Source organism: Ctenocephalides felis, unplaced genomic scaffold (genome assembly GCF_003426905.1).
Source record: "Ctenocephalides felis isolate EL2017-DRISC unplaced genomic scaffold, ASM342690v1 CF-g0.4_SCAFFOLD_03573, whole genome shotgun sequence".
Lineage (NCBI taxonomy): Eukaryota > Metazoa > Arthropoda > Insecta > Siphonaptera > Pulicidae > Ctenocephalides > Ctenocephalides felis.
Window position 1 is genome coordinate 2081053 of NW_020539727.1, and position 12135 is coordinate 2093187.

Genomic DNA, 12135 nt, shown 5'->3' on the forward strand with positions numbered 1-12135 from the left:
TAAGACCAAGTACTCTACCGTTATTCCAACTAAATCGTCTAATTTTATTTTATTTTATTTTAACAAACGTCAAAAAAACTACTCATTTTCTCAAACTTTGAAAAATTTTTAAAATTAAACTACTTGTCGTAAGACCGTAATATTTCAGTAAGTTCTATAGGAACATGATATATATCGCCATAAAAATCGGCTTAATTTTTTGTCAACAGTTAATTACAAGAAAACGACTCGGTAGATTTTCACTTAAAACTAATCAGTATCATTCCCAACTAATATCTTTCGAACAGTTTTGGATTTTTTAAAATCGATTCGGTAGTATGAGCTTAAATGTGGTCGAGATGTTTAACACTTTTTTCCAAATTACAAAGAAACGGCTCAGCAGATCGTAGCGCAAAACTGACAAACGATAGTCCTCATTGGGATACATTGAATGGCTTTTAAATTTTTGAAATTGGTCCAGCAGTTTTTGAGAAAACGTCGATTTGCGGCAGAAAATCTATTCACACACATACACACACATACTTTTTCCAAATTTGGTCTCATTCGATTCAGAATGGCTTGAAACATCGAGAAAACATAAAACAAACTTCTCCTTCAAGAATTTAACTAAAAATTCAGGTTTTAGAATTAAAATTAAAAAAAAACAAATAAGCAATCACTAAAAATTAAATTATACACTTACTTAAAATTATTTAAGGGTATAACTGATAATACTAATATAATAAATAAATACATAAATTTCTGAAATCATTTTACAAGACTGGTAGTTCTTCGTGTTTTTATTGTGAGAAAGTACTACTAATGAAGATGAATTGAAATCAAAATTATATTAGGTAGAAGTAAAAAGTAGACTCTGTCAATTCTTAAATAGTTAAAAAATGTATAAATGTATAATAAAATATTTTAACAGTTTCTGAAGAAGATGACAGTCCACACACCTTCAAAATGTAGAAATAATCATCAAAAAAAAATTAAATAGCTTATGTTTTCTAAAAAAATTAGGCTTCTAAAAGGTGTATTTCATATAAATTATAACCTACTATATCTAAAACTTTTTAATATTTTTTACAATACCTGGTTGAATATCTAATACATCCACAGCATCATCTAAGTTCAGCTGCTTGTTAACCCAATCCAGAACTATATCCTTAAAAAAAGTTTTCAGAAAATCTAAGCTTGACGGAATCTCTTTGAAAAATCTAGCTTTGAAAACATTATCTTTAATGCTTTCGTTGTACTTGTACATATAAAACTGTTTGTCTTCATCGTACAGAGCTCTGAAATAAATATAAAAAAATAGATGTAAAAGCTATATAATCCATTACCAAAAGAAACATGATAAATAAAAAGAAAAACATAAAACAACTAGTTGTGAGTAGCATTTGCCTTAAGCCACAGATGCCTTAAGTTCTAATTATGAACTTAATCAATAAGAATTGAAAATCAGTTATTTAGGTAAAATGTCAACTGTTTGTTTTTAATATTTTTGTTATTAACTTTTCGTGGGGCAAGTTGTTGTAATCGTCCAAAAATCGAAATGAAAACTTTTTGCATATCTTTTTACGTTTCAGAGGTAACTGAACATTTTGGCATACCTTAAAAAATGTATGTATGTGTTTTAACGCCTTACTCAACTCTGGTCTAATGAAAGAATATTATTATATTGTATTCATACAGGATAGCAATAATAAACCCTCATCCGTTATTATAGAATTCCGAAATATTAAATAATCCCTCTCACTGTCATGCATCTTGACCCTAAATCTATCATCATACCATTAATCCATCATCAATATATCATCAATATACCATCAATACCACGTACCATGGAATCACCGGTCAATACCTGATTTGTCGAAAATGTAATGGCATGTCGCTTGAACCCAAAAAACAAACCAATCAGAGAAATAACAAAAAATTGTCAAATCTTGATAATTTAGTATTAAATCAAATATCATCTAACTAACATCAGTATTCATACAAACTTAAACTAAGCAACAAGTATTATCTCAACTGTGTAACATATCATATATAAATTTTAATATCGTATTATTTCATTTAAATATACAATAATTAAACATTTATTATCATCTTTTAACCGGTCTGATATAGCCATTATCTAAATATATCTGGTCCTTCGACAATATAAATAAAGTGCAAGTGTATTTAATAGAGTTCGGCAGCATCTCGGTGGATCACTAACTTCTATACATTTTTGCAATCTAACTTGTAACAACAAGGTGTGTGTGTATGTAAGTTTGGAAATAATATTTCATCAACGATTTCGGGCGTATCGATCAACCGATTTGATTCATTTAAAACCATTCGATTCCTATTGATAAGGAGACGTGCTGATTAGTTTTTGGGCGGCAGAAAAGGCCAAAAATGGAAAATCAATTTTTGAGAGAACGGAGCATCTAATTTAGTAATTTAAAAAACATTTTACTTGTAAAAAAAAAAATTGATTAAATTTTTGGGAAAGCAGGTCTAGCGATTTCGGAGATCCAATAATTTTTTTTTAATAAATGCCATTTGAGGACAAAAATGTTCATTAGACATATCCACATCAAATTATCACATGTTTTATAGATATTTTAATAATAAGAACAAATTTTAAATTGAAAACTATAAATTAGGTGTATGGCAACGTGTGTTAAGGCAAATTCATTAATTTAAAAATTATATAAACTGAATTGCAAAGTTAAAATCATGTATTTAAAGTCTATAAACGAGCTTTAGGACTTTAGCTAGAATTTAAATTAACATCCAAATTATTTTCGATATCAAAAAAATTGAAAACTAAAAGAATAATAAAATTCTTTTCTCAAAAGCGTTTCGTTTCGTCAACACAAGCAGAATGTTTTTTGAATCATTCAAATCGGATGCTTAGTTCTCTTAAAAACTGCCATTCTTACACATTTTGCTCCTTATCTCCTAAGCGGCTGGACTTGCCTTTGCCAAAAACTAATCACCACTTCTACCCATCATTACGATGATGAATACGAATTGAATGCTTATTTAAAACATTTAAATTGGATGCTCCGTTCTCTCAAAATCTCGATTTCAATTTTCTGCAGGTTTGCTCCGTATCTTCGAAACGGCCTTATCTGCCTTTGCCAAAAACTATTCAGCACATCTCGCTATCAACAGGAGTCGAATGCTTTCTGAATTATTCAAATCGGCTGATTGGTGCTCCCGAAATCGTGGACAAAATTTGTGGACACACAAAACACACACACGCATCCATTTTTTTAAGGTATGCCTAAATGTTCAGAAACCTCCAAAACGTGAAGATATGCAAAAATATTCATTTTCGATTTTCGACCAATTACTATCACTTACTCTACGGAAAGTTAACAATAATTAAAAGTTATCTATATTTTTAAAATATGGCAATAGTTATTCAACTTGTTACGACAATATTGCATATTGAAAATTAATTCTTATTGTGTTCTTACCTTTCTCCAACTTTCGATTTAGCAGTACTAATGGTGAATTCAATTTTGTGATCTCCAAATTTCACTATATCCTCGGCCCTCATGCAGAAGTAATGTGTTACCGAAACAGGAACCCATGAATTTTTACCATCAATGACATTCTTGACTATTTTATCGCCATCAGAGGAGAATACTTTAGATACTTCTTTCCAGCAAATGATGTCTATTTCATATGAATCAATTTTTTAGGTGCTATTGAATATGAGATATGAATGTATGCTAATGGTTGTTGGACATTGAACAGTTGGAAGTCCGTTGGCTCTTCTTCAATTTCTTCTGATATAGGTGACGGTGACGGAGCAGGGGTTTCAACTATAGGGCTTGGTGTCCTTGATTTTTTGGATTTTGCAGATCCTGTATACACCATAAAAATAATGTAAAAATTTATTATAACAATTATTTATGATAAACATATAAAAAATAATTCGATAGGATACAAATCAAAGTTATCATTTTTTATGATAAAAATGTACTTTTTGTATTTTTAATATAGGGCTGGGCTTAAAGGTCTGCGAGTTAAAAGGTCTACTATCGATATTTTCTTATGACGTTGGTATCAGGAGATAAACGGCTATGTTTGAAAATCCATAACAAAAGTAATTTCTTTTGTTGTTAGTTTTTTCGGTCGTGAGCGCTATTGTTTAGTTTACGCAACTTAATATAATTTTAAAATCATTTTATAGGCTGCATTGTTAATTAACTTCCCGTAGGGTAAGTTATAATAATTGAATAAAGTCGTAAATAAAAAATTTCATATATCTTAATATATCAAAGGTTTTTGAACATTTTGGCATACATTAGAAAAAATGCATGGATGTATGTGTGTGTGTGCGGATACAAATTTTCATCGATTATTTCGGGAACACCGTTCAACCGATTTGAACAATTCAACAAAAAAACATTCGGTATGTATTGATAAGGGGGCGTGCTGATTAGTTTTTGACAAAGGCAGGTCTAGCCGTTCCGAAGATACCGGGCAAAAAGTGCCAAAAACGGTAACTCGGTTTTTAAGAGAACGGAGCATCCGATTTGAATAATTCAAAAAAGATTTTAATTTTATTGACAAGTTTAAGAACTGATTAAATTTTTGGGAAGGCAGGTCCAGCGGTTATAGACTCTCAATAAAAATAAGTTAAAAAAATTTCATTTTGCGGTCAAAAAAGTTCATCAAATTATCAGATATTTTAATAATGTGTACACATTTTGTGTAAATTTTTTGGGTTCCGTACCAAGATTTTTGATTAGGTTACGGGAAGTTCCAGCAATTTGCCTTAAGGCAAGATGCCAATTTTAAGTTAGGTTCAACAGTTTTTTATATAACCTATGGAAAAGCTTATACATGTGTGGGGCAAAAAGGGCCAACTGAACCTTTACATGGCAAAGTTGTAAAAAATAAAAAATAGTAAATAAAAAATAGTAAATAAAAAATAGTAAATAAAAAAGTAAATTAAATAAAAAAGCAATATTACAAGATAGAAATTAAATAAATAATTATTTCAACTGTCCTAACAAATATTTCTGACAAAATGCTAGATCAAGGTTATTAACAGTTATCTCTGTAAAAAATGCACCCATAAAATATATATTTTGCATTGATTAAATAATGAAGCTATTATTATGTAATATTGCTTTAAAATTAAAATAAGACATTGAACCTTTTTGTCCTGTAGCCGTCCCAATTTACCCCGCCTATGGGGAAATAAGAACCAGATTAGAAATTTTTGAAACACAGCAAAAAACACATTTCTACAATAATGAATGTGCTGGGAGTTTTACTGAACATAGTCAGATAGTTGTTTGTTTGTTATATGTTTTTTTGTTGTGATATATTTGGTTTGATTTTCACAATATATTTGCTCAAAGTCAAATTAAACCTTGGTGCCCCGCCCTTAATTGACTTATGGAAAAAATTCCCCTTAAATTACAAAATTGCTTTATCATCTTGTCATATCACAAATATAAGTAAGTAAGATATATAGTATTTAAATTCCAATATAAAATTCAATTCATTTTTGGATATTGGCTCATAGATTTATTACCTACAAAATGGAATATTAGAAATATCTGCCTTTATATTAATTAAGAAATATTTGAGGAAAAATTGAATAAATTGGTGCAAATTGCTGCATTCCAAATGGTAATTACAAACAAATCATCAAACAAATTATATTACTGACTAATCACACTATCCTATTTATTACATAAATATTCATATTCATTAAATTTTCAAATCAAAATCGAACTAAAATACAAAAAAATCATTTAGTAATTTACTGTACCTTTTGCTTTCTTAGGTTTTTTAGTCTTTACCACTTTTTCTTCTGGACAAATAGAAACTAAAAATGTTATCGATATTTTCATCACGATTATCGTATAAAATTTGACACATAAAAATAATATTATATTAAACGCATTTGTTTTGAATTGTCTATGTTAATTACAATATTTGTAAAGTATTTTTTGGATTTAAGTTGTTTTTCAAATAGTTTGATCATAATCTTTTTATCTGATATCTTATCCGATTGGTATCCAGAATGGTTTTCTAATAATCATTGCGATTTTATTTATCATGAATAATAATTATATAATTGCTCATCAATATTGATCAATTAAGAACAACTACCTCATGATGATTATGAGAAATTTATAAGCTTATACAGAGGTTGATAATTAAATTGGAGACAAGATATATTTTGATGTACCATATTAAAATCCAGGGATGTGTTAGTAGAAGTAACTAAAAAAATGTCTAATATTAGAAATCAAATCTTAAATTTGAAATATTTAAAATTTGTCAAGATTCAAATAAGCACCATAAGCAACCAAATAGGATGAATTATTCCATTTGTATAAAACATTATTATACCTTATAGACACTTTTTACATCGTATTCTATAGTTTTCCAACCTACAACATTATTTTCTAATATATTAATTTTTATACATTTTTATTAACTGCGACTACCAGTTTCTTACCGAAAGAGAAGTTTGTGTTTTCGTCAGCAAATGAAAATTTGTTAATTTTGTCTTTTTTCCCGACATTTCAAGTTATTCTGAACAGTTAGGCACAAAAATTGTAAAAAGTATAGTAAGTGTATGTTAGCCAAAATTAGACGTTTCGAAGTTTTTTTTGAAGTACAACTGCTTTAGGCGCGACATGGGTGTAAATCGACATGGTGTAATCGCTTGCTTGATTCGCGCCTACGACGCTAGTAAGCGCAGCTATCGCAATTATTCGATCTAGTCTGCGAGCAAAACAAAAAATACATCAAATGTCAAATCTTATGTCAAAAACAAAACAAAATGTGTCGACTTTCACTTGAGTTTTATATTTAGCTCCTAGACAATATACTAATGAATTTAGCTCGTAGTCTCTAAACATTTTTTGAAGTAAAACTTCTTTAGGCGCGACATGGGTTAGCAGTATAATTCGTGAGTTAATAAAAATGTCAGGATCGGAAGAATATTTTATCCCGTCCCCCGTAAATAATTGTAGTGCAAATGATCGCAAATAAATAATGAAACTAAGGAAAAATCTGCATAATGATAGCTTTGTGTATGTATGTTTTGTGTGTGATCGACTTTGGCTTCAAAGTGACTTAGAAATATCAAATGATGCTCAAAAACAAATTCTTAATAATGTTTTTTGAACATTGATTTAAATAATCAGGTTGGATGTCAAACCTGTCGAAAGATATTAAATTCGGGTAAAATTCCCACTTTGTGTAAGTTTAACGGGTTTGTATTTCCACCTATACCAAATTATCTACCTAAACTAGATACTGTATCTGAAAGGTTAATTTCACCTAGGTTGTGTTTCATGCAAATTAGACGATTGCGACATGCAAATGGACAATTTGAAATGTTTGGCCAAATTATAAATGTGCCTGTTGACATTAATAATATGGTTAATTTATTACCTCGTAATATTGATGATGATCATTGCATTAACGTTCACATAAAAAAGCAAATGATTCATAGATCAAGCTATGTGCAGGGCTTGATAAATAAAACAAATATAAAAGTATGGCTTCAATTTGTTAGGCAAGACGGATATTACAGCTGTTCAAGGAATGAGATTATATCGTCAGCGAAAAAGTAAAAAAATGCAAACAGTACATGAATGTATGTTAATTTTAAATACATGAAGTTCTTCAAACACAATTGTTACAGGATGAGTTAATTTGCAAAAACAATATTTGTTTAGGCGTTGTTTAACATAATCCACTGTGTGAATGAATGTTATAGAATTTATTAATCAGCAATTACTTTAAAACGATCATGTCATATTTCAAGTTCGACTTTGATTACATTATTGTTTGTAAATATTATACATATTTTTAATGTAATCATAAATATATAATTTATAATTTATCATTATATAAATGTGTATAATGATTGACGACACTAATAAATGTGTGCATCACGAGTGTTACCATATTACTAATAAACATTATTCAAAATTTTTATATGATGTATTTATTTTTACTCAACTTAAATTTGCTACTTTATACAGTAGCAAATAAGTTTTACTTCAATCGCGTGTGATCCTTACGCGCACTCTTTTTTTTATTAAACAGCTGCAACAATTTCATAATTTTAAAATCCATTTAAAAGCGCCTTATCGCTTACAATTAGTTTTCAGAGACGATTGACCGAACCATTTCTTTAAAATTACCAAAAATTGGACATTTTTCGGTTACTTCTTTACAAAAAATCCAGATTTGAAATTTCAAAAACTGTTAAAAATTTATTGGTTAGGAATTCCCTAGCTTTTAGTTAAGATCGAGGCCGTCTTTTCGTAACTCATGATTAGAAACTTTTCATGATCTTAATACATTCTGGCCCTACGAAAAGTGCTTCAATTAAAAAAAGAGTGCGCGTAAGGATCACACGCGATTGAAGTAAAACTTTTAATATTGTATGAGTAGGCAATTAAGATAAAAATAAAAAAACATCATATTTGAATTTTAAAAATCATCTTTTAATAATCATATAACATCAATAATAATAAGATCTCCTGAGCATCGGCACAGCTGTCCTACTGATATTAAGAGTTTGAATATGATGTGAAGCTTTCTTCCTAATTTTGTTACCTATCTTACCGGGAAATTCAAACCATAAACGTAGAAGTTCATCATTATCGCCACGTTCTATGTACACTAATTTTCCCACACAACCATTAGCTAAGCCATCACTTACATCAATATTAGTTGTTATTATGTAAAATTTATTTAGAACTAAAATTATTTCATACGGCAAAGCCCCGGTATCAATAACCGATTTTTTTGAAACTGCTGACGAATGTATGATTGTTGATCTGTCGCATGGCAACCTACATAAATATCCGTGGCAGTAGATATTATTTTGTCTTCAACGAGATTCAATATAAATTTATTATATTCCATGGCACATTTATTCTCTAAGAAAAGTCTTATTCCATGAGGACATAATACAGCAACCTCTTCTTTTGTAAAAAAAACGTGATTCAATTAATGCAAGTTCATATAGGGTTTAGCGGGTTTAGCGCTCGACTTACGCATGACATGACGAGAGTGGTTACTAGCGACATCAGCGCTTACGGCGTCGTAGTGTTCAACTACACGTTGGCATTTTCGTTGCATTTGTACGGATTTACACCCGTGTCGCGCCTAAAAATTTTTACACCCATATCGCGCCTAAAGAAGTTTTACTTCAAAAATTAATAATTTAGAATTGTGAAAAGTTGCTAAATTTCAATTTTTATTGTTCTAGTCGATTATTTACACAAATCGGGAAGTTTATGCAAATTTTCACCTTTATAATATAATTTATGTTCTATAATCCATTACAAACAATAATTGAGATAGCTGCATCTATTTTGTATCAAATTTACTTATCATACAATTTTATGATAATTCTCTGTTGAATAGTGCAAAATGAATTTAGTTAATAATAAAAAGCAAACTTATAAAATTATGTACTTGACATAATTATTTTACAAAAAAAATCTTTTTTTCTCTATACTTCCGTATCGGACTTTAATACTAACTTTAATGCAAGTTTTTCTGGAAATAAGTAAGCTCGGTGTGAAAAAATATATATTAAAATTTCCCAACAAGAAATTATATAATTATTATTTAATATTGTGAAGCAATGGTATTTTTAAAAATAAACAAAAATAAACTAAACTTTACTATATTAATAAGAGGATTATTATTAATAGATATAATATCGTCTGCAAATATTATGCAAAACTACATAATTACATATTACTGCCCTGTATAATTTTAAATTATTAATATTTTAAACAAATAATGTATAAAAAATGAATGTATAATTATATCTATTTTCTTTTGATATAAATGTGTTACAATATTATTCCAATTATACGAAGGCTTTATAAACTGAGGTGAAACTTCACATTTTCTTCGATATGAATATTGGTACAATTTGGTTTGGAAAGGCCCTGAAGTATGAATGAGAAAATTAATATTAATTTATTGAATTGTGACCAGCAATCAGAATTTGGTCTATATATTGTAACTAGTGATGCATGGCATCGTGCCTTGAGATAAATTGCTAAAACTTCCCGTACTTTAATGAAATTCCTAGGATTTTAAATATATTGTTATGAATACTGTAACTTTCATTATTCGTATTTTATAGACAAAATATAAGAGCTTATAAATTGGGCGGCGACGTCTATATATGTTTACCTAAAATGTATATGAACAAAACTAGATTAGGCAGGGTTAGAATAAAGAAACTTGTCTCATATTTTTTAAAAATTATATAAACTGAATTGCAAAGTTAAAATTAAATATTTTAGATATATAAGAGAGGTTTAAAATTCTGAAGAATAGAATTAAGATTAAAATTCGAATCTTCATTAAAATTCGAATTTTTCATATATAAAAACATAAATTTAAACAGAAAAAATAAAATAAGGCGATGAAATATTTATAAACTAAAATTTAATCAGTGTACGCATAAATTTGTTTCCGCACATCTGTGTTGTGAGCTTTTGCATATAGATCTATGCAAAAATTGAATATTATTTCTAAAATATTAATGTATTGTCTAGCGGCTAGACTCTAGCCCAAAGATTTAGTGAAGTGGTTAAATAATATTTTATCAAATTTGTTATGTTTGCACATAATAAATAATTTAATAGTATAGTTAATTAATCAATAGTATAGTTAATTAATTAATAGTAGAGTTAATAGAAAAAAAATTCTCGTACACAAAATCACCCATAGTTTTTCCACGTCTGTTCTCAAAGGATTCAGAATGATTTAAATGTCGATAATCTAATCCCAATGCATCGCATATTCCAAACAATTTTGATATTTTAGATTGAATTCATTCTACTTCATAATTCTAAAAATTATTTAAGTCTGGTCGTCAACGCTAATCACCAGTCGAACAAAATAAAAACGATGTAGATTTTAAGTCCCAAAATTAGGTCCAAATTTATATTTGGAATAATTTGTATTTATATTTTTTATAAAAATTGTTAAAACAATTAAATCTATTTTTATAAACAACTTGCTCTAAATGACAGTTTAGAGGTTAGGCTATTAAATCTGTCTACATAAACAATGTCTTCAAAACAAATATAAATATAAATATAAATATAAATATAACTAGCTGTAAGTGGAATTCTGTCTTAAGGCAATTAGGGCATCGCGCCTTAAGGCAAATTGCTGGAACTTCCCGTACCAACAATTATTTTTTTTAAAAACGATTAACATTTTTGAAAAAAATTTACTTCGAAAAAAATTTACTTCGAAAAAAATAAGATTTTTGAGAAACTATAAATTGGACAAAAAATTACTTTTATTTGAAAAAAAATTTTTTTTTAAAAAAAAAAATTTTTTTTTAATTTTTTTTAAAAAAAAATTTTTTTTTAAATTTTTTTTCTGAAAAAAAATGTTTTCTTTATTTTGACATATTTTGGAAGATCTGAACTTGTTTTTCAAAGCAATCGTACTGCTTTAACTGCATAGAGACAAAATATAAAGCGCGTAAGCGCGGCGTCGCTGTCTAACGGGTAAACATTGATACGGAACCCATAGGAAAATAAACAAAATTTATACTTATTGTTAAAATCTCTATAAAATATCTGAAAATTTGATGTGCATATGTCTAATGATCATTTTTGACCGCCAAATGGCATTTTTTTTTACTTTTTTCGTTAGATCTCCGAAACCGCTAGACCTGCCTTTATGAAAATTTGATTAGTTCTTTACCTTGTCAATACAAGTAAAATGTTTTTTGAATTATTAAAATCGGACGCTCCGTTCTCTTAAAAACTGAGTTACCGTTTTTGGCACTTTTTGCCCCGTATCTCCGGAACGGCTAGACCTGCCTTCGCCAAAAACTAATCAGCACGTCTCCTTATCAATACGAATCGAATGTTTTTTGAATTATTCAAATCGGTTGATCCGTGTTCCCGAAATCGTCGACGAAAATTTGTATCCGCACATACATACACACACGCACACACACACACACACACACACACACACACACACATACCATTTTTTCTAAGGTATGCCCTCTGAAACGTAAAGATATATAAAAATTTTCATAAAAATTTTCATTTTCGATTTTTTTGCGATTACTATAACTTACCCTACGGGAAGTTAAATATA